A 23,426-nucleotide genomic window follows, 5' to 3' on the forward strand; every position below is an offset into this window, starting at 1 on the left:
TCTCATGTCAAGTTCATCCTTGATCCTGTTCTACAGCTGAATGAATCTCCACAGCTCTAACATTAGAACTCCTCATTCTTCTTGATAGGGTGAAGTGGAGATAGGGCTTTTAAAAAGGCAATTAAATTAAAATGAGTTTGTTAGTGTGTGCCCTAATCCAATTTGACTGGTGTCCTTATAAGAAAAGGAGATTGAGACATACAGAGAGACACCAGGAGGCATGAGCACAGAGAGACATCCATGTGAAGAGACAACAAGATGGTGGCCATCTGCAAGCTAAGGAGAGCTGCCTCAGAAGAAACCAAACTTGTCAACACATTGCTCTTCAACTTCTGGCCTCCAGAACTGTGAGAACATAAACTTCTGTTCTTTAAGCCACCTGGTCTGTAATATTTATTTTATTATGGCAGACCTAGCAAAATGATACACTTCTAAATACAGAGGAATTGGATTGGGTGATAGCTAAGGCTTCATTCATGCACTGAACAATCACTAAGTGCTGACCAGGTACCAGACAGAGTGCTAGTGATGAGGCCGTCCTTCAGATTGTATGCTCTATGATGACATTCTGCTAGAGAGTGAGCAGGGTCCTGGGGTTCCCTGGCTATTGGTATACCTCAGGGCAAGTCTTTATGATAGCCCTACACAACTTATAGAAAGTGTCCCTCCTACCATTACATCACCACCTTTCTCTGATGTAGGTTAGGATACTAAGAACAACCAGACAACCCTTCACCCCACTTTATTTTATTTTGGTGTGGGTATGGTATAGTGTCTAATCTTGTCTGTTCTGGTTTTGAAGTTTCTGCCCTTGGATATGGACACTGAAGGGATAATGTGTTCATATCCAAACCCTGGCTTTCCTTAACTCAGGGATTACAGGATGATGCAATGATAAGAGGCAGAGCTTGGAGGGGAATTCTGTGATCATTAAAAGAATAATGCCATTAAAGGCTTATAAGAAACCAAATGAGATCAGTGGAATCCACAGTTAGGCATTAGGGCTGAAGGTGGGGACTACAGCAAAGGATCCCAGAAATAAGGGTATAAGTTCAGGGATAAATTCTGAGAAAAGTAGTGGGAACAGAGAAACCAGAGGTATTCTGAGAGAAAGTACACAAGTTAGTTGCAGAAGAGAGATAGAAAAGGGCATCATCAAGGACATTCCCCTCGGAGTTCCCATAGCTTCTTCTGGGGCTCCTTTTCCATAGGGGCTCCTGAATCCAGGTAGGGGACAGGGAGAGGTCCACCACTCGCCTCCACAGCAGCTTTTGTAAGTAGTGCACCTCGTTAGTGGTACCTATGAACTTGATAACGTTGTACATGATGGATAACAAGAGAAACAACATACGGGAAATAATGTCTCTTCATGGAGCTAGTCCCACGTGAATTCCACAGACCCAGCCTCCTTGCCACCCTTTCCTTAAGAAGAGTGTGCCAGGGACTAGGGAATAAACAGGAGCAGCTGCCAACAGATCCTCTTGTCCAGGGATCTTTACTGCTACTTTGTTTTCAAATCAGTCCTCCCACCTTCCACTCTATACCATTCAACAGAAATCTAGTCATTCCTTGCTACAGTCATCTATTATGGACTCTGCACCTCAGAGATCTTTGATCTGCATGAAGACTAGATACTATGGAAACAAGGAGTGATAGGGCTTAGGAAATTCTGCATTGTCGCCCTAGGGTGGTTAACTAATTCAGCACCATCCTGCTGTCAGTATTCTCTAGCCTAAAACTACCAGAAATATATCTGTAACCAAACAAAATTGGGCTTTTTACTCATTGCAGTGAGGCAGAATGCACACCATGGAGAACCATGAGGTGTTTGATAAGAAGGCATTAGGAATGAAGTATTACAGGAATTGGGCTTAAGTGATTTTTTGGAAGGTTCAAGAAAGTGGGGATTTGCTCTGGATTTTGTAGTGTTAGAAAGTGGGGATAATTCTGGGAAAATGACTAGAATTGACAGTGTACAATTTCAGGCATTGGGTCAAAAAAGTCACTATGGCTTTCTGCTTTTGTTCTCTGTCTCTCTGTCTTGTCTTTCTGTCTTTCTACCTCCCTGCACTCATATCAGTGCCTTGAAGAAAGCCAGCTATGTGAGGACACTCAGGCAACCTTTGTAGAGGCCTTGATGACAAGGAACTGAGGCCTCCAGCTGATGGCTGGGTGAATGCACTATACTGAAAGCAGATTTTACAGCTTTAGATAACATGCAGATTCGGCCTATATTTTGATGACAACCTTGTGAGAAAAGCTGAGCCAGAACCACCTACCTAAGTCACTCCTAAATTCCCAAGAGACACAAATTACGAGGTAATAAATGTTTTTATTTTTGTTTGTTTTGTTTTGTTTTTTAAGCCACAGTTTGGGGTAATTTGTCACACAGCAATAGCCAATTAATACAAATTAATACATTAACTGAGGTATAAACTTAGGATGATTATCTCACCAACAGAGGCTTACAGGGGTCAAATGTGAGAATATAACCTATGAAGCACTACCAAACAGTGGGTTTGGGTTTCCCTGCAATCAATCTATGAAATGGATTTTAGTGTACAGAGTGTTCATTAAGTAGTTCCTTTGATATCAAAACCTGTTGATATAAATAGTAGGAAGTAGTATTGAGCAGATGGAGAAGTTGAGCTGTTGTGCAGATGCAACAAGAGCCTCAACCAACACAGCAAAAAGCTCTGGTGCTACAATGGTCGTTTGAGTACTCCACACTTGGGGCAAGATCTGTCATTGAATGGGAGCAACCTAAAAAGGCCTAAGATGTCTTTCACCCTACCTGCTGACAGTATTCCCAGAAGTTGTGGAACAACATTCCTTCATTGAAGGTGGGTACAGACAATGCACCAAAAGCATTGTCCAGTCATCTGATGGTCCTTTAAGACAGTAGCCAAGGCTGGAATTTGATTCACTGTTAGGATCCTATTGCTTTGTTATTCACCGAATATTTTCTTGATACTTAAAAGTTCTAAGAAACTGGGGAGAACACATTAACTGGTGCCAGGTAGCCTACCTGAAGTGATAATGGTGAACATGCATAATCCAGTAGCTTTTTTATCACATAAAGAAAAATACTTTGGAAGTAACCTTTAGAATGATGTATTTAAAAAGTAGTTTTGCAACAAGTATATGTGATTTTGTGTTTGTGTGTCCAGAGAAGGTGGGATACAACTCCTGTTGGAGGATGCATATTTGCAGTTAATACCATCAATTTGTCAGTGTACTCACAGATATCCATTCATTCATTCATTCATCCCCTCCCCCACATACACTCATGCAAACAGATTCTTCTTTAGCGGAGGTTAAGGCTGAAGGGAGCTTCTTGAAACATATTTCAGCAGAGGCTAAAGTTGAAGGGAATTTCTTGCAACATGTTTCAGAGACCTAGTGTACTGCATGTTAAGAGAGCAGTCAATCTCAATATTGCAGTTCCGGGGGTAACATATTTCAGAATCAAAGTAAGTCTGAGCAGTGTTTCTGTGAATTAACATTAATTAATACATGTTTCATTTTCTAAACTATTCAAAGCTTTTCCTGAAAGGTTTAATTATACTGCTATCAGCTAAGGATGTGTCTACAGCAGCAATCACCTTCAAATTTCACAATTTGATTGGCACCCCACATCTTCAGGCAGGAAAGTCAGTGGCTCACTTTTTCCAGAATTCAAGGCAGCGTACATGGCAATGTTAGTAGCTTTAAGAAACCTCATTATCTGAAATACCAGACCTTGTCATCACGTCTAATTGCCCAGCCCACTCTTCTCTGAACCTCAAACTCTCATTTACAGCTCCACGTAGAACAAGGTGTTAGTACATACTATCCTTTGCAGACTGTGATGTGTGAAATGTGTGACAACCAAGGTTCTCTAACAGCTATCTGGACCACAATTAATGTACTTCCATCTTCACCAAGCATGAAGTCTCTTGTTTCTCCTGTCTGTCTCTCCAGCTGTATTTGTGTGTCTGTAGAGGAGGCATAAACTGAATATCTTAGTGTGACGGTGACAGGAGCTTTAGTTTCAGCGAGTGCACAGAGCAGAGTCAGCCTGCACACAAAGCAATAAAACCATGGTCTTTGCTGACTACAAGTCCACTAGGGCCCTAGGTATGAAGAGAACTCCAAACTCAGAAGAGCCATGATGGAGGAGGTGTATGAAGATAGAGGATCTGAGGGAAAGTCATACAATATAGAGCCATGTCTACATGTCTGAGTGTCAGCCTCTGTACAGGGTCCTCCACATAGAATTTCTCATTGGCACACTGGGAAAAAATTTAACCCCCAAGCCTTGGCAACAGAATCAATGGGGGCAGGGATACTGACCATAGGGAGGGATTCTAAAGGGGCATATATTGGGCCCTCATTAGTACCTTGGGGCTTCCTCTATGTCATAGAATCCTAAATGAATATGAGCATTGTAAAATTTATACGAATTATATAAACATTTTAAATTTTAATGGATTCTGCCAAGTGAAACAAAATTATAAAAATTTGAAGTGAAAACACAGTATATGAAAAGGATATGTTTTCCACCTAAAAATAGTATATTTTCTGTCCCAGCCTTTCTCCTTTTGAAAATTTATGTTATCATTTAATATATTATCTCAAGTTTTGCCTTAGAATTTCTGTAGTTATTGTGGCTGAGAAAATTTTCATAGCTTACCATTTCTTTTGCTCTTAATGGCAATTCAGGTTGATATCATTTTATCTTTCTACACATTTATTTCTATATCAAGGATATTATTTTTTCTGTCAATAATATATATGCCCATTTTTATTCTCATATTTTCACATTCCTTTTAATTTTTACAAGCAAGGTGTTTTTAAAATTTAATAAATTTTTGTAATTAAAGAAATAATATGATTCATTTAAAAAGTTAATGAAGAACACCTGGAAGTCCTAGAACTCCAACTTTTGGATTGATCAGTGTTACCATCCCTAAGCCAGTGAAGCACACCTTGGGCTTTAGGGTAAGGGCAGGTTCTGAGTCCCTGTTCTGCATTTTACTAGTACTGTGCTCTGTGGTAAGTGACTGACTGGCTCTAACTTTCACCCTCTTTGTAGGTAAGACAGTGATAATAATACCTATTGTGAAATATATAAAGATCGAAGATCAATAACAAGTTCCATCAACAGAGAAGCAGATTGGTGACTTCATATTTGTCCCTCAGGTCTCTTTCCCCATGTCCACACCTGAGCTTTTCTCTGCATACCACAGATTCTCAGGGACTAGCCGCATAGTGATTATTGCTGAGTAGGAGATTAATTATGATTCCTATTTTCTTATTAATGTTTTCCATATTTTCAGATTACAGAAAGTATTTTACTGTTTTCATAAAAATCATGTTTGTGCCTTCTTTGCTCTGACCCCAAGCCTGTAATAGCCACTAACCTCCTCAGCAGGGCGTGATACAATTATTGTGATATTCATCTGTGACATGTTAAAGAAGATCATTGCTGAGCAAGATTTCATTTTATATATTCTTTTTAGCCCTTGCAAAAAAAAGTATTTAGCAATGTTTGTTTCATTTTTTCAAATAGTATTTTTCATTGAAGAAAATTTAAAAATAGGAAGTCAGTGAACACGGATGTCAAAAAAATCTATGGATATATGTGTGTATGAGAGAGAATATGAATAAGTGTATGTATAATTTGTGTATAATCTTTTCATTTCCAGATACATGTTTCTACAATATTATATTTTTGTGATGATTTCAAAATTAATAAATTTCATTAATAAATGCAATGGAGAAATACGTAGTTATTGTAGAAAATTTTCTTGTATCTTTCATTCATTCAGGTGCACAGCAACATGTCCACTCTTGATAATTCAGATTTCATTCTCTAAATATGTTTTTGTGTGTATAATATCATATGGATAGATTAATGCGAGCATATATACTCTTTCTCAAAATTTGGATCACAATGTATATACTGTTCTTCGATTTGCATTTTCATTATTTATCTCACTGCCTTTTGTACTTTAATCTTTATGTTTGATTGTGATGCATAGCTCTCTAAATTATTTTACTTTTTTTCTCGGCTTTACTGAAATATAACAGACAATTAGTTGATCATATTTACATTGTACAATTTGATGAGTTTTTTCAATTATACTTGACATACAATAACATATTAGATTCAATTGTATAACATAGTGATCAGAGATCCACATAACTTGCAAAGCGATCATCCCATTAAATCTAGTATGCCTCTTCTCTCTTACATATTTATTACAACATCGTCAACTATTTTCCTTATGCTACACTTTATATCTTCATGTCTACTTTGTAAATATTCGTTTGTACTTCTTAATCCCTTTACCCTTTTCACTGTCCCTCCCCCAAATCCTTCCCATTTAGTAGCCCTCAAAATATTCTCTGTATCTATGAGTTTGTTTCCATTTTTGTTGTTGTTGTTGTTGTTTGTTTTGTTCTTTAGATTCTGCATGTACACAAAATCATGTGATATCTGTCTTTCTCTACCTGACTACATTCAGCGCAATAACCTCTAGGTCCATCAAGGCAATATCTTTTTCCATCCCCTTTTGTTTAGTCTCTGTATGTCTTTTAATCTGAAGTGAGTCTCCCATAAGCAGCATATGTAGGGGTCTTGTTTTCTTAGCCATTAAGCCACTCTATCTTTTGACTGGAACACTTAATTCTTTTTCACTTGAAGTACTTGTTGATAGGAATATAGTTATTCTTTATTCCTGTTTTTGATTCATGTTTTTTCTTATTAAAGAAATCCCTCCAACACTTCCTGTAATACTGGCTTGATGTTAATAAATTCCCTTAGTTTATTTTTGTCTGGGAAGCTCTTTATCTGTCCTTTGACTCTAAATGATAGCCTTGATGGATAAAGTATTCTTGATTGTAGATCCTGGCTTTTCATTACATTGAATATTTTGGGCCAAGCCCTTCTGTCCTGCATAGTTTCTTTTGAGAAATCAGCTGCCAATCTTATGGGTGCTCTCTTGTAGAGAACTAATTGCTTTTCTCTTGCTGCTTTTAAGATTCTCTCTTTGTATTTAACCTTTGACATTTTAATTATGATGTGTCTTGGCGTGGGCCTCTTTGAGTTCATCTTTTCTGGGACTCTCTGATCTTCCTTGGGTTGTATGTCTATTTCCTTCACCAGGTTAGGGAAGTTTTCTATCATTATTTCTTCAAATAGCTCTTCAACTTCTTGTTTTCTTTTAGATACCCCTATGACACAGATTTTTTTTGCATTTAATTGTGTCCCATAGGCTCCTTAAACTATTATTATAGTCTTGGCTTCTTTTTTCTTGCCATTCTGATTGAACGTCCTCAGCTTCCCCATCCTCTATATTGGTGGTTTGATCCTCTTCTTTGTCCACTCTGTTGATTCCCTCTAATATACACTTCATCTCAGATAATGTGTTCTTCATCTGACTGGTTCCCTTTTATAATTTTCATTTCCATTTTTATGTTTTTTAGCTCTGTGTTAAAGTTCTCACTGAATTTATCTACATTTCCCCTAAGTTCATTGAGCATCTTTATAACCAGTGTTTTGAACTTTGCATTTGTTAGATTACTTGACTCCATTATTTCTGGATCTCTGTTCTGTTCTCTCATATGGTTTCTGTTTCTTTGTATTCCCATTTTGGCTGCCTTTCTGTGTCTGTTTCTATGTACTAATCAAAGCTCCTTTGTCTCTTGGTCTTATTAGTTTGGCTTTGTGTAATAGGTGTCCAGTGGCATAGTCCTGAAAGGGATTCAGCTGCAGGCCAAGTTTAGCCCCAGCCTGTGCCCCTCCACGGCTACCTATTAAGATTCAGCAAGCAATCCACAGATGCTGTGCTTATAGTTGCCTTAAAAGGCCACGCCAGAAACCAAGGCCAACTCCAAGTGGGAATCTCGGAGCTGTTCAGCAAGGAGCACCGGACTCACTGAGGACACACCTGGATATGGCTTGGATGGGGCCGCAAATTGGAGGAGGCAGAGCTTCAGAGAATCCTCTGGGCGGCATGACTTCTGGTATTCAGTTCGATGACATCTCAACTATGGCAGCACTGAGTTCACACACTGGGATGGGGAAGAGCTCAACAAAGGAACAATGGATGCCATCAGCATTTCTGCCTGAGAGAGAGCCTCACCTCAGGCCCTTGGTGGTGCCCTCTCCCCACCCCCTGAGCAGCCACCTGGGCGCTGGTTCTCAGAGTGAGCAGGTTCATCACTGTGAAAGTCCACTGGTGGACATGGCCACTGCTGCAGCCTCTGTCTCACTCAGCCGATAGGGAAGGGCAGCTTCGCGTCTTCGACCCTTCCTACTTTCTACTATTACAGAGTGATTTCTTATTTCTCTCCCTAGTTGTAGTGCTTCTGTTCATCTAAATCCCAAGTGACTTTGCTTGTTGTTTGCTCCGTGTTTCTGTCACAACTTTGATTTGGTCTCAAGTGTAGATGAACAAAGCCTCTATCATCTACACTATTTTTTCCCCTCCAGCCAAATTATTTCACATTCGAACAATACTTTTAGGTAATCAAATATATTTAGATGCCAACAACTTGCATATAAAAGATGTTCCAAATATTTTTGCCAAAAGTTTATCTTTCTTTATATGTGATTTTTTTGAGGGTGGATAAACAAGATCTTTTTAACTTCACCTTAATTTTTCTAAATACATTTGTAACATAGTTAAAAACTTTTTCATGGTTACACAGCTAGTTTTAAATTTCTTTGGCATCTATATCATGTCCACAATGTACTCAAACAACCTATCTACTTGGTGGTGAAGAAGATGATGGAGATGAAATCCTGCTCCAGGCCTAGAGGCTTGGACAGAGGACCATATGGAATGATGGTGTGTAGAGATCAGGCAGAAGCACAGGAAAGGTGACTTTTAAAGAGAGAAGGAAATTAACAGTAACAATCACTTTAAGCTAGAAGTACTTTCCATGGTATCTCCTTCAAGCAAAACAAGCATTGTTATTTATTATCTCCATTATTTGCAAGTATATAATTAGTTCTAAAGCTTTTCCATTATATCTTGAAACCTTCAAGGTTTTGAATGCAGGAATCCCCAGTAGTCCTGGTAGCTGATGCAGCACTGTATATTGCTTAATTTTTTTTCCAACATGAGTTGTATAATTTTTACATTAAAAATAAATGAATAAATTTAAACAATTTCTGTACGGCCAAAATAAAGGTGTGAAAAGTAGGTATTTGTAAGCAATGTTATAGACTTTATGCTAATACGTTTGACCAAAGAGGACTTTTGCTAATCAGTAGCGAAGGGGACAAAAGATTTCAACAAATAATTCAACGAAAAAAGCAAAATGCTTCTCGAGTGAACATTTGGACGATACCAAATGACATTAGCTAAAAAAACAAAGATCAGGAGATGTCATAATAAGTGAAAATACCAAATTAAAGAAAATTTTTATGTGATTCCAACTTTTAAAAATAATATATAAACATATCAAATACTTTAAAATATTTTAAGGTAGGTAAACACATTATTTAAGGAGAAATACATCTGGAAAGTTTATACCAATCTATTTACATCAGATATCTGTGAGCTATGGTGATAGGATCATATATCAATGAAAGATGCAGAATGATTTCATTTTATAAATATACATTTGTAGGTTTAATATTTTGTAATTAGCCAAACTTGTTTAGGGGAACACTTGAAAATATGTAATAATAAATTGACAAAAAGTTCACATTTTCTTTTTGGAAAACAAAATGTTTGCTCTATGCTGTTTTATTTTTTTAAAAAGACAGCTCTTGTCATTTTATCTGTGTTTTTGACTTATACTTACATCATCCAAAATGTTCACAAGTCTCATACACATTTCTCTTCGGCTCACTCAGGGTATGGACTTTCTCTCTCAGGGCATTGAGACCCAGGAAGAGATTGCCATAAGGGGATGGAAAATTCCAGAAAGTTCTGCACTGGAATCCAGGCCCCTTCCTTACTTCCTCCTCTTTGCAAAGTCAGATGGTCAGTCTAACTGGAACTTCCAGAGTAACAGTTCTGGCTCTGAAAAACCGGGAGCATCTATCTACATGGACCACATTTTTTCCTTTAGAGGAGTTAGGGATGGGGTTTGAGGCTGTAAGGGCTCTCAATTGGGTGAGGCACTTCCTTATCTGGCCTCAGTTTCCTCACCCGTGGATATCAGAAAAGTGAAATATAGAATGCTTCATGAATTTGCGTGTCATCCTTGCACAGGAGCCGATATAATCTCTATATTGTTCCAATTTTAGTATATGTGCTGCCGAAGCACTGATCACAATTTTTAAATGGAAAAAGCATGACCTTTTTTTCTCCTCTCATTCCAGTGACCACTAAACTCTGTTTTCTATTTCCTTTATGCTTTCCATATCAGTCCTTAGTATGCCATCTCTTGGATGGACTGAATTTATTTTCTGCCATGCAGCTATTTTTGGATTTTTCTATAACTTTGTCCTTCCTTAAGAAGATCTCATATATTACAGTGAGAGTTTATTAAAACTATCCATGATGGTATCATGCCCATTTAGTTGAGCTCAGTCTCAGTGTCTGAATCTCCATATAGCATCTAAATGTTACCTGACAAGCTACTACATCTCATTAAGCCTCAGCAACCTCAGAGAGGGAAAGGACCTGGTTATTCTGCATATCTGACTCCTGATGTGAGGTATATATGAAGGAAGAGACTATAATGCAACAGGCACAGAGCCTGGCATGCAGCAGGACCTCAAAGTTACCTGAATTTGTAGCCACAAGTGCTTGGGACACGGGCCTCCTGACTCTAGGTAACTGCTTCTGCATTGTAAAAGCTCTCTGCTGTTAGGCTAGTAGCAAACTCAGGAGGGCAGTAAGAGCAGGAAATTAAGTCTCCCCTGGATGCCAGAACACTCCTCTCTATGGAGAAGGAAGTTCTTTTGAGGATTTATCCAGTTTATGTGGCCCTGTAAAGGTGGTTTGAGAACAAGTCTTCTCTTCCTTGACAGCTCCCCTCAATTTTCCAAAAACCTGTGGCTCCATCTCATAGATTGTCCTCACAAACAACCTGTGAAGACAATGGTCACTGCCCACATACCACTCTGTGGGTGAGTTCATCACCATGAGGCCTTGGCCTTAGGACCCTATAAGGCAGTAGGGGTTCTGGGACCCTCTCCACCCCAAACCACAGTACATCCAGTGGACTCTCCTTTATATGGATGGTGGTGGTGCAAGGGCCCAGGATGATTGTTTTCCACTCCCTTGAAGATGTGTGCTGAGTGACCCTTGAGATACCTGTCATGTTGACATGTGAAAAACTTACGGCTATCGTCATGAGTGATATAAAATCTTCCCCAGACTAGGGGGGAAAGACTTGAATTATGTGATTACCTGAGAATTGCAGAACTCTCGACTCATAACAATTCCTCCAAAACCTCTGCGCTAAGAGACATGACCAAACTCTTGCATGGCTTATAGCAGCTTAAGGCTATGTCCCTAGGATGGCCCCAGTAACCCTCCTTAAAATGTATGCCTAAGTAAGCTCAATGCTGCCAATAGAATTTTTTTGTTTGTTCTATGTAAAACTTTGTGACGGGTAGATGGGTCCCAGTACTCCTTCTTAGAGCAATAACTTTAGAAAACTCGCAATTGTTAATCTTTTCTCTTCTCTTTGAGGTGTAAATTAGCACACAAAACTGTTTTTTCAAGGCACTGAGAGACATCTCTTTGAAATGAAAACATTCATAGAGATAACTCCCTCTTGTTCCCAGTCCCTCTGGGAGGATAAGGGCCTAACTTCAGTGAGCACCTTGCTTCAACTTACACTATCTCCTGTCATAAAAAATAAGAGAAGATTGTTTCTCTTCTAGATAAGTGCTAATGAACAAATCCAGGTGGCCTCATCACATTACACCCTTTAACACCCCTCAGTAACTTTCCTTTTGCACACCTGTGCCTGTAAAAAGCCTCCAACCTTTTATTTCAGTGATTCAAATTCAGTTCACTCTGGACTTTTTCCCTATTGCAATAATTACTGTCCTTACTACTTTAGTGTTCAGCCTTGTTTATTTTTGATACCTCTAAGGTTAAAGATCTGGAGAGTGAGGAGGGTCACTGGAGTGGAGAGTGTTGGAATCTTGGGGTTTATACTTGGGTGAGGAAGGGTCAGAGAACCCATCGTTACCTTTGAATCCTCATATCAACCTTTTATGATAAATTCTATTACACCTCTAGAAGTTTCTTGAGGCCCGTTTTATGGCCAAGCATATTCTGGAATGTTCTATCCATAGTAGTTATGAGCGATATTCTATTCCAATTAAATAAATTTTGTTACTCATATTATTTAAAACTTACCCATCTAACTGATTTTTTGTTTGTTTTACTTGTAATTCAGCTAGCTGTGTTAAAATGCCCCACTGTGACTGTGAATGTGTTTATCTCTCCATTTACTTCTGTCATTTTTGCCGTGTGTGTTTTCGCTCTTACGATAAGAAGTGCACACAAATTTAGAATTGTTTTATTAATATCTTCTCATTGAATGAAACCTTTTATCATTATGAAATATAAGTCTTTTCTATAGTAATATTTTTCTTAAAGTATTTTTCTCTTAATTTGGTTATAATGATTTGATATCTTTTTGTTATTTTAGATATTTCTCAATTGTGACCTCTTCAAATACCACTTCTCCACTCTTCTCTTTCTTTCTTGGACTCCAATTAAACATATATTGGGTTTATTCACCATAACCCCTTTAATTATTGCCCTCTCTCTTTTCCTATTCTCCATCATTTTGTCTCTCCAGGCTTTGCTCTGTATATTTTCTTAAGACCTATGTTTCATTTCTCTAATTCTTCTGTCAAGTAGGGACCTTTCCTTTAACCCTTGAACCGTAACACCAAACATTTAGGATATACTTTATGATATCCTAGAGCATTGGAAGGAGGTGAAGGTTAGAAATGTTAAGCAGATGTTCTTAGGTGACCTAGCATGAAAACGGCAGAATACAAACGAATATCATAGATTAGATCCTCAGAGCAAGCCCTTCCCATTGTGTTTGCTTTCTCCTGAGCTCTGAATCCTCTGAACCTCTCATGTCCCAGGAAGTGAAACCATATTGAAGCCTTTCAACATTTTTAGAGCTGCGTAATATTGCTTTTTTTAGATTATAAAAATCAGCGATTTTGCTTTATTTGCCATGATATTTTCCCAGGACTGTGTTCTGGCATTTGAAGCATTGATGTATTGTTCAAAAATCAGTGCACAATGATCAAGCTAGTTCATTTTAAAGAAGAGCAAGATGCCAGAATGTTTTCCCAGAGTGGTGTGGCAATTGGTCTGAACACAGCAGTTTTGATATACATCCCACCAGGAGCAAGGTGAACACAGGGCAATGAATGATGTCCACACGGACCCCTGAGTAGTCAGTATGGCTGCAATATATCAGCAAGCAGAATAAATGGCCATGTATTTAACTCTATCATTCTCCTTTCTCCAACTTGGCAGTCTGAAGGATACTAGAACCAAATTAATTGCTGAGAAAACTTTATTATGGCTGTGGTATCAGTGGAGCAAATGTAGATTTTCTTAGCATTCACAGACTCCTTCCTTCTCTCCACTTCCCCCAGCGCCCCACTCCCCCTCAGGTACCTTTGCATACCCACTGTCTTCACTCTGATGAGCACCACCCCCCACTAGCAACCCAATCTTAATCTGGCTCCCTCTTCTTACCTCATTTCTGGAGAGGTTCATGATCTTGACTGTGGGGGCCATCTGTATAAAGTCAGACAGGCCATCCAGCTGGTACAGTTTGTTGTTCGTAAGTTCAAGGACAAGGCTTTGGGGAAGAATTGTTTAAGTAACAGATACTATCTAGGGCCTCAGGAAAAAAATCACCCTCTGCCCCATCTCTTCCACCCCCTACCATAACACCAGCACTGGGCTTAAGGCCTCAATTCAGGGAAATTATTTTTGATGAGCCAATGTCTATACTATCATGACCATGTATATGCTAATACACAGAGAGAAATAATTCTCCTAAAGAAAGAGATGTAGAACTGGCAGGATGGAACTTCAGGGAGCTGGTTTGAGATCATAATGAGTATCCTGGTGAAGTATAGGGAATGTGCATATTAGATAAATCAGAGAGAGATTTTTAGTCTCATATTAAAATGTTAAATACTTTTCTGGGAAAAAAAAAAGGAGTTTTTGTCCTTCTCATTACTAGGACTTAATATCTTCTATTTATCTATAGACATGTTAAGAGTGGCAACACAGAACATGTTGACCACAGGAAGGCCAGAATAGGTTATCTAAAGGCAAAGAAGGTAACTACTATCAAGTAGATGGAGCGACTCTTCACCAGTACCTCAATTTTCCTCAATCTGACATTATGGTGGCCCAAGATTTTGGAGTCCATCTGGAACCTCGCAGTAATACAGGCTTTTCTACTCAGTGCTGATATGGGACTTCCCTCCTCTGCCTGAGAGGGCAGCTCCTTACCTTGTTCCTAAAGGGTACCCATGCCAATCCCAGGTTGACATAGAGGATTTCCTGCCACATGTTAAGGGCGGAAGCCTTGGAAGGCTGCCATCATGACATCTGTTCCTTGGCTCAATGCCAGGAGCTGAGTTCTCCTTGGAAGAAAACAGGGTTGTCTGAGTCAGAGGACCACATATGGGCCACTGCAAGTGAGCAGAGAGCTTCCTAAGGCAACAGTGGAAGGGAGAGGGCACAAGGGGTTGAGGAGACAGAAGGACAGGCCTTTCAGGCATCACCCCTCCCTCCCGCCACACATGACATCTTCCTGCCTGGTCCTTCAGAGAGTCCCTGGGTAGCCCGACACAGGCATGATTCCTCAGGAAAGGAACCAACTAAGACAGGCACAGGTGCACAGGAGCCATGAGGAGAGAAGGCAGTGATCGTAGGAGGGGGCCACAGACTCTTTACCCCCCATGCTGAGCTGGGGCCTGATCCTTTAATCCTTCTGGAGACAGCCTCCTGCAATTGTGGTTGCTGTGTTCCCCTGGTCGAGGACACATTGACCTCCCACATATGACAAAGGTTAAGCAAGCATTCTGTGTCAATTGCACAACAGTCCATGAGTGCTGTTTTGCATTCCTACCTCAAATCACAGGACCAACAAGGGGAAGATGAACAAAAGGGCTGTGGCAAGAAAGCCACATCCCCTGTCTTCTCAATTCTTCACTGACACCCACCCCCATGTAAGAGATTCTTTCCCTTTCCTTTTCTTTGCTTTCTCTTTCTCCTTTGTCTCTACTCCCCCATGTCTCCCCATCTACCCTCCAAATATCACTATCATTATGTATTCATCCACTTCTCTTACCATCCCTACCTCCTGAGTCCCAGGCCATTTTTGGGATATGCAATGGACCTGGCAGATAGCTGGACCAACAGTGAGGTAGCAGAGCCCTGAATTACCACCCAATTCCTTCATCACTCCAGAGCCTTCAGTAGGGCCCTGGAGGAATGTAGGGAGGAAGGATGGGGGAAGTGGCACTGGAGCTTAGGCTCCAAATGTGGTTTCTTGTGGCACTGGAGAAGGAAGTCAATGCACTCTAGGTGGGAGGACAGAGGGAGAAAGAGAGGGAAGAGAGGGAAGATCGAGAGAGGGATAGTAGTTCTCTGCTTTCTAATCATTCTCCTCCAGAGCAGAGGAGAATGTGATGTTACCGTGATAATACTTCAGGAATCCCTGCTGCTCTCATCCAAAAGACAAACAGATGGGGCTTCAGAGACAAGTGGCCCCAAAGGTGACTTAGGTGGCGTCAATAACGGGAATACAAGAATGCAGGTGGGCAAAAAAGAGTTCATTTTGCTGAGCTCGAGTCATCACAGTTCTGTGGAAAATAACAATAAATTGAAAGCCTTGCTTATTGGTGGGACCTGTGCCACTCAGCATCGCTCACACTTTACCCTAATCTCGAGCACATTAATGAAAAATCTGCTTGTATTGAGAAACTTTGGACAGGGAAGGGACTCCAATATTCTTTTGAATGTGCTAAAATATACATAACGTAACCTTCACAGCTTTCGCCATTTTCGTGTGTATGATCCAGTGGCCTTAGGGAATCATCAGCACTATCCCCCTCCACCTTTTTCGTCATTCCTAAGCGAATCTCTTTTCCCCATTGAACAGGACCGCCCATTTTGCCATCCCTGAAACCCCTGGTGGCCACGATTCTACCTTCTTTCTCTATTAATTTTACTCTTCAAGGTACCTCATGTAAGTAGAAACACATAACATTTGTCCTGTTCTCTCCAGCTCATTTCCCTTACCATAACGTTTTGAAGGTTCATTCAATTTGCAACATGGATCCTAATTTTCTTCCTTTTTAATGCAGAACCATACTCCATTGTGTGTAAATGCCACATTTTGTTTATCCATTCATCCATAGATGCAAATGTGGGTTATTTACACTGTTTCATGACAGTGAATAATGTTGCTATGGACACTGGTGTGCATATATCTGAGTGAGTCCCGGCTATCAATTCATTTGAATGTACAGCTAGAGGTGGAATTACTGGACCATATGGTCATTCTATATCCAATTTTTGCAGAATTGCCATACTTTGTCCACGGTGGGTGTACCATTTTAAATTCTTACTAGCAACACACCAGGGTACCAATATTTGCACGTCCTCATCCATACTTGTGACTTTCCGTCGTTATCTTTTTGGATAGCAGCCATCCTAATGAGCACTGAGTGATATGCCACTGTGGTTTGGATTTGCATTCCCTTCATGATTATTGATATGGCGCATCTTCTTCTGTGCCACTGGATATCTGCATTTCTTCTTTGGAGAAATGTCTATTCAGTTCCTATGACAATATTTTAATTGAGTTCTTTGATTCATTGTTGAGTTTTTATATATTCTGGATAATAATCCCTTGCCGTAAGTAAAATTTGCAAATATGTTGTCACATCATGAGAGTTGTATTATCAAAACACTCTGTTGATAGAATCCTTTAATGCAGAAAAAGTTTTAATTTTAAAGAAGTTCAATTAATCTATATTTTTTTCCTTTCTTGCCTATGTTTTCATGTTACAATCAAGAAATCATTGTCAAACCTAGTATGATACATCTGTCTCCCTATATTTGCTTCTTAGATTTAATAGTTTTAGCACTTACATGTAGATCTTTGCTCCATTATTTGCTCTTGTTTTTTTGTTTTTCAATTTTCACTTACAGTTGACATACAATATTACTAGGTTCAGGTGTACAATATTACTAGGTTCATAGTGATTAGACATATGTATGCCTTAAAAAGTGATCTTTGATTCATTTTGAGTTAATGTTTCTGTGGGGCGTACGGGAGGAGTTCATCTTCATCTTTAGCATGTGGATTTTCATTCTCCTCAGCACCATTTGTTGAACAGGCTACCCGAGCCTCACTAAATGGTCTCGGAATCCTTGTCAAAAACCATTGTAATTTTTTTCCTATAGTTCTATGAGTCAGTCTAAATAACCGTATCACACTTGTTTGACAAATGTAGGTTTCTAGAAAGCCTTAAAATCAAGACATGTGATTTCTCCAACAGTTCTTTCTTTGAATTCCATATGGATCTGGGTATTCAGAGTCTTGAAAAATTTCTAAATTTTAGCTTAGTTTTATCTCTTTCTGAAAAAAAAAATCCTTTGCTTTTTTTTTGGAAACCCTATCTTTTTTATTAAAATTATTGGGGTGACATTTTTAATAAAATCAAATTGGTTTCCAGTATAGAGTTCAATCATACACTGTGATAAGATCTTGGTAGAGATTGCTTTCATTCCGCAGACCGCTTTGTGTAGTGTTGACGTCTTTTCATTACTGAGTGTTTCAATCCATGAACCTGACATGCTTTTCCTACTCTTTCTTTGTCTTTTATGTTCTTTCAGCAATGTTTTGAAGTTTTAATTTGAAAATTTTTCACTCCCTAGGTTAATGTTTTCTTAAATGGTTCTTTACCATTTTAAAAGCTATTGTAAAATGGAATCGCTTTCTTTATCGACACAGGATTAGAGAATAATTAGAAAAATACAGTTATACATATATAAAATGCACAACATGAGGATTTGATGATATATATGTGCCATGTGGAATGATTACCAAGATAAGATCATTAGCACATCCATCACCCCACACAGTTAAAATTCTTCTGTGTGTGGTGAGAACACCTAAGAACTACTCTCCACAGCTTCCAAGTATACAATACTGTGTTATTAACAATAGTCACTGCACTGTACGTTAGATCCTCAGAACTTATTTTTCTTATAAGTGAATGCTTGAACCCTTTTATCTCCATCTTCTCATTTTCCACCTCCCACCAGACCCTGACACCCACCATTTCAATCTCCATTTCTATAAATTTGTTTTCTTTGTCCTTTTAGAGTCCATGTTCCAGTGATACCATGCAGTATTTGCCTTTCTGTGTCGCGCTCGTTTCAGGCAACATAATGTTCTCCGGGTTCATCCACATTGTCGCAAATGTCAGGACTTCCTTACGTTTGCAATGGCTGAATAATATTCTATTCTACATATATACCACCACTTCTTTATGCATTTATCTGTTGATGGATGCTTAGGTTGTTTCCATGTCTTGGCTACTGTGAATAGTGCTGCCGTGAACGTAGAAGTGCGGACATCTCTGGGAGATACTGATTTCGCCTCCTTTGGATATGTCCCCAAGAATATGATGGCCGGATCATCATGTAGTTCTCTTTTAAATTCTTTAGGGAACTCTAATATGTTTTCTGGAGTGACTCTACCTGTTCACATCCTTCCCAACACTGAGTAAGGTTTCCCTTTCATCCACATCCTTGCCAACATTTGTTACCTCTGTTTATTTTAGTGTTTGATAAAAGCCATCCTAAAAGGTGTGAGGTGATATCCCATTGTGGTTTTGATTAGCATGTTCCTGATAATCAGTGATGTTGAGAATCTTTTCATATACGTATTCGTCATTTGTATGTCTTCTATGGGAAAATGTCTCTTCCAGTCAGTCCATTGCCGGTTTTTAAGTGGATTATTTGCTGTTTTGCGATGGAGAAATATGGGTTTCTCACATATATTGGATATTATTTTTTTTTAGCAGATATGTGGGTGGCAAATAGTTTTTCTCATTCTGTAGGCTGCCTTTTCAGGTTATTGATTGATTCCTTTACTGGGAGAAGCTCATTAGTTTGATGTAGCCTGATATGTTTACTTTAGTTTCTGTCCCCGTGCTTCTGGTGTTTTGTCTAAGCAATCAATCATTGCCAAGGTCAATGACAAGGAGCTTTTTCCTTAGGGGTTCTTACAGGAGTTTTATGGTTTCAGGACTCACATTCAAGGTGTTAATCCATTGCAGGTTAATTTTTGTGAGTGGTGCAAAATAGAAGTCCCGTTTCATTCTTCTGCACGTAGATAATCCATTTAACCAACAGCATTTTGCAAGGAGATTATCGTTTCCCCACTGCACCTTCTTGGCACTCTTGTAAATATTAGTAGAATGTCGTATGTGTGAGTTTATGTCCGGACTCTCGATGATGTGTGACTAGTGTATGTGCCTGTTGTTTATGCCAGTATCTTGTTGCTTTCATTTCTATAGCTGTGTAATGTAGTCTTGGAGAGCAGATCATTCACTTCCTTGGTTGAATTTATTCCTCAGTATTCTGCTGTGTTAGATGCTATTGTAAATGAGATTCTTTTCTGTGTTTCTTTTTGGACACTTCATTGTCACTGTATAAAAACACACCTGATTTCTGTATGTTGATTTGTTTTCATCCTTTCCCTCTATAGAATTCATTTATTGGTTTACTTTCTTTTTTTTTTTTTTCTCTAGGGACTTTAGGATGTTCTGTATAAAACCATGTCAGCTGCAAACATGGCTAATTTCACTTCTTCCTTTCTAATTTGGATGCCTTTTCATTTTCCAGTTTGTTCTTTTCTGATTTTTGCCCATTATCTTGAAACAAATGAAAAAAATGAAGCATAACATATCAAAAACAGGTCAGAATACATTGATGACATAAATAAATAAAACAGCGACCCATATCTTGATTTGAAATAATTAATTATGTGAAAATGTCCATATGACCAAACGTCATGTACACAGCCCATGCGGTCCCAATCAAAATTACAGTGGCAATTTTTGCAGAAATAGGAAAAAAGGACTATCTTGCGATTTGGAATCACAGATGACCCTGAAGAGCCAAAACAACCCTGAGAGATAGGAAGAAATCTGGAGGCATTACATATCTTGATTGCAAGCTGTATGACAAAGATATTGTAATCAGAACAGTATGGTTCACAATACGCACGTAGACTGTGAAACAAAATGGGAAGCCAGGCCATCTCACATGAATATGGTCAACTTATTTTGGGCAAGGGTGCCCAGAACACAATGGGGAAAGAACAGTCTCTTCAATAAATGATGCCTGGAAAACTGGATATCCACATGAGAGATAAAGAATCTGGACGCTTTTTTTACACCTCTACCCAAAATTAATTCAAGGTGAATCCAAGACCAAAATGGAAGCCCCAAATCCCTAAAACTCCTAGAAGAAAACAGATTCAAAGTTCGATCTCAATAGCAATCATCCGAGCACATGTAAGCTAGAGAAAATTCTTCCGCGTCTTACACTATTGATGTGTTCCCCTGTATGTAGTTATACAAACTGGGTTTGGGGCAGATATCAGGTTGTGAGGTCAGACTTCATCCTGTGACCGTATATAGGTGCTTCCTAAATCCAAATTAACGTTTTGCGATAGGCTCTTTTCTAAGTCAATATGTGCCTCCACTTTGCATCCTGAATTCATGCGTGCCCCACAAATATTTCTCCACAATAACAAGAGATGCACTGAGTTGCACAAATACTCTCTTCTTTCAGCATTCTTCCTTCCCAACAATAAGACTTCCTTCAGTAGTCCTAGAACCACAGTCTCTTGTCCTTACAACATTCCTCAACTTAAACCGGACTGAAAAATTTGGTCAACTGCATTTTTCCGGCTTATTTATATAGCGATGCCATATCACAAAATCACCGCAGCACACGTATAGGCATACCTCGGAGATACTGTGGACCTGCGCAAGACCATTGCAACAAAGCAAGTTGTAATCTTTCTGCTAGCAGAGGGCCTTGCCTACAACTTGTAAAAGATGCAACACATGTGGAGTATAGTAAGGTGAAGCAGAATAAAGCAAAGTATGCCTCTATAGCTTATTTGTACATTTATAGCGCCAGAATTTGGGGGAAAGGATATTTCCAGCACAGGTAGCATATACAATACACCAGGAATTATGTCCCATGCAAATTAACAATACGAGAGGGCTTCTTTTAAAAATTATTTTAGGGGTTATAAGAGGAAAACAAACAAACAAACAAAAACATCATCTAAACTTTCTGCTTTCGAAAAGTCACTGCTGTTCTGATCTGCACCATGGAATCCTGCACCTAGAGAAAGCTAAGAGCTTTATCACCTCACCCTGCACGGTTCCCCTCAACACAAGTGGGACACCAATCTCACCTCTCGATCGTTTTCTGTTCAGGATTCTTTGGCCAGTACCCAGTTGGGCCGGGTCAATATGCTGGGGTGTTTTACGATTTCTTCTGGACACCCTATGCACTTCGACTGTTTACCACCCAAGGACGGAAAACTTAGTGATACCGGGTTAAAGATTTATATTGTCCTTAAACCACTCATGGAAATTACTGTTGACGGGGCCTATTATTTCTTTTGACTGAAGCGCAATGTAATGTAGAGTGTGGCTTAAGGGGCCTTCTAGGAATTTGCAAACTTTCTTTAAGACATCGAGGCTGGGAAGAAGCCCAGGTGTCTTGAACCTAGATTCTGATAACTTAAAGCCAATGATGATTATTATATGCATCCATTTCTCAACACTGGCAAGTGTTCTGCTAAGCCCTTATATATAACTCATCTAAATGAAACCACCGTCAAGAGCATTATGAGGTCACATCAATTGCTGTTGTCATTTTTAAGATGAATAACGAAGTTTTGCAAGAGTTACTCTAACTGGCCAAGGTTTTGTAGCTACTAAGAGGCAAAACCCTAAAGCTACGGATCCAATCGTAAAATATCTGAAGATATCAACCATTATGCCACTTACTGAAAGATGACAACGTACTGCAAAAGTTAACAGAATCATGACTGGTCTACTACTTTACCTGCGTATCATCTACGAGACAAACATTTTTGAATGGAAACATAGGAAGTGATGAAATAGAAAACCTAAAGTGAAGCAAAAAAGCCCCCAAAATATGATCAAATACTGACTCTCATAACAGAAAAAGTAAGACTTATATGTTAAGGTGACTGGAATATCTGGGGGCAGGCTGTTACAGGAAGGTGCATAGCGGAGTGAGAGCATGCTCAGTGAATTCACGTTGGAGAAACGAAACAGAGGCTAGTGTGGCTGGAGAAAAACTGATTTCTTCGTTCAACACATATCCAAGACTTCATTGAGCCTGACGCTACTACAGGAAAGTGGCAGACGGTAATGAACAATAAACAAATATATCAGCCCTCCCGGAATCTACATGTTTCCAGCATGGCAAATGGACAATTAAAAACAAAAAAACAAAAACAAAAACATAAACAGACCCCAGCACAGGAATAAAATATATTGTAGTCAGAAGTGGTAAATAATGTTAAAAAGAAAAAGACACAAATATGGAAGATGTGGAATCAGGACTGTGAAGTGAGGGTGAAAAACACTTATTAGCTATCCCTGTCATTGATAGGATGATTATTGGACGGGTGGGAGTTTTCTCCTTTGTGCTGCTTTGGTCAGGTTTCTATGAAAAGGCTGGGATGGCTTCGCTACCTAGAGATCAGAATTATTTTGCTGTTTTGATGGGGTTCGACTCCTTCTTTAGTGTGTTGAAGCACCCGGGATACTATAATGTCCGACTTCTTTTCACATCCTCTAGCCACTCATTTTTAAATGAACATATACTGCGTAGCTCATAAATTTGCACGTTAGTTCTCTGAGTTTGACACCTGGCCTGGTAGAAATTAGAAACCCGGGCTGGACAGCACGCAGATCACGCTCAGAGATGGCGCCCGGCTTTGCACCAAACGAGGTTAAATCCTGTACAACTCAGCGTCATCACAACCTTTTCACCTCTGTGGAATCATCCGGAATTGGTTCCTGGGGACGGTTCAGGAGTCTGGTCCCGCCTCCCAGGTCAGAGCTGATTGAGCGAAAGGAGGGGTCAGCTGACCAAAGCTGCACCAATCGCAGTCCTCGCGGGGCTGCTCGACTTCGAGAAGGAACCGTTAGTCACCCGGCGCTAGACTGAGCGGCCCTTTTGGGGGGCGAGCTTCGGAGGTAAAGTAATGGGCTCTCGCTGCTGAGGTCGTGGGTGGGTGCCAAGCTTTGTCCATCTCTTCTTCGAACCAGGTAAATTACAACAGTATCCTTTCTACAGGTTACACCCATATTTGCCGAA

General features: G+C 39.5%; 1 pseudogene; it reads right to left on the reverse strand.

Annotated features, from left to right (window-relative positions):
- Positions 1–10,172: 10,172 nt before the first annotated feature.
- On the reverse strand, positions 10,173–10,272 carry LOC111732030 (annotated as a pseudogene).
- Positions 10,273–23,426: the final 13,154 nt, after the last annotated feature.

This window comes from Pteropus vampyrus, unplaced genomic scaffold (genome assembly GCF_000151845.1).
Source record: "Pteropus vampyrus isolate Shadow unplaced genomic scaffold, Pvam_2.0 Scaffold419, whole genome shotgun sequence".
Classification (NCBI taxonomy): domain Eukaryota; kingdom Metazoa; phylum Chordata; class Mammalia; order Chiroptera; family Pteropodidae; genus Pteropus; species Pteropus vampyrus.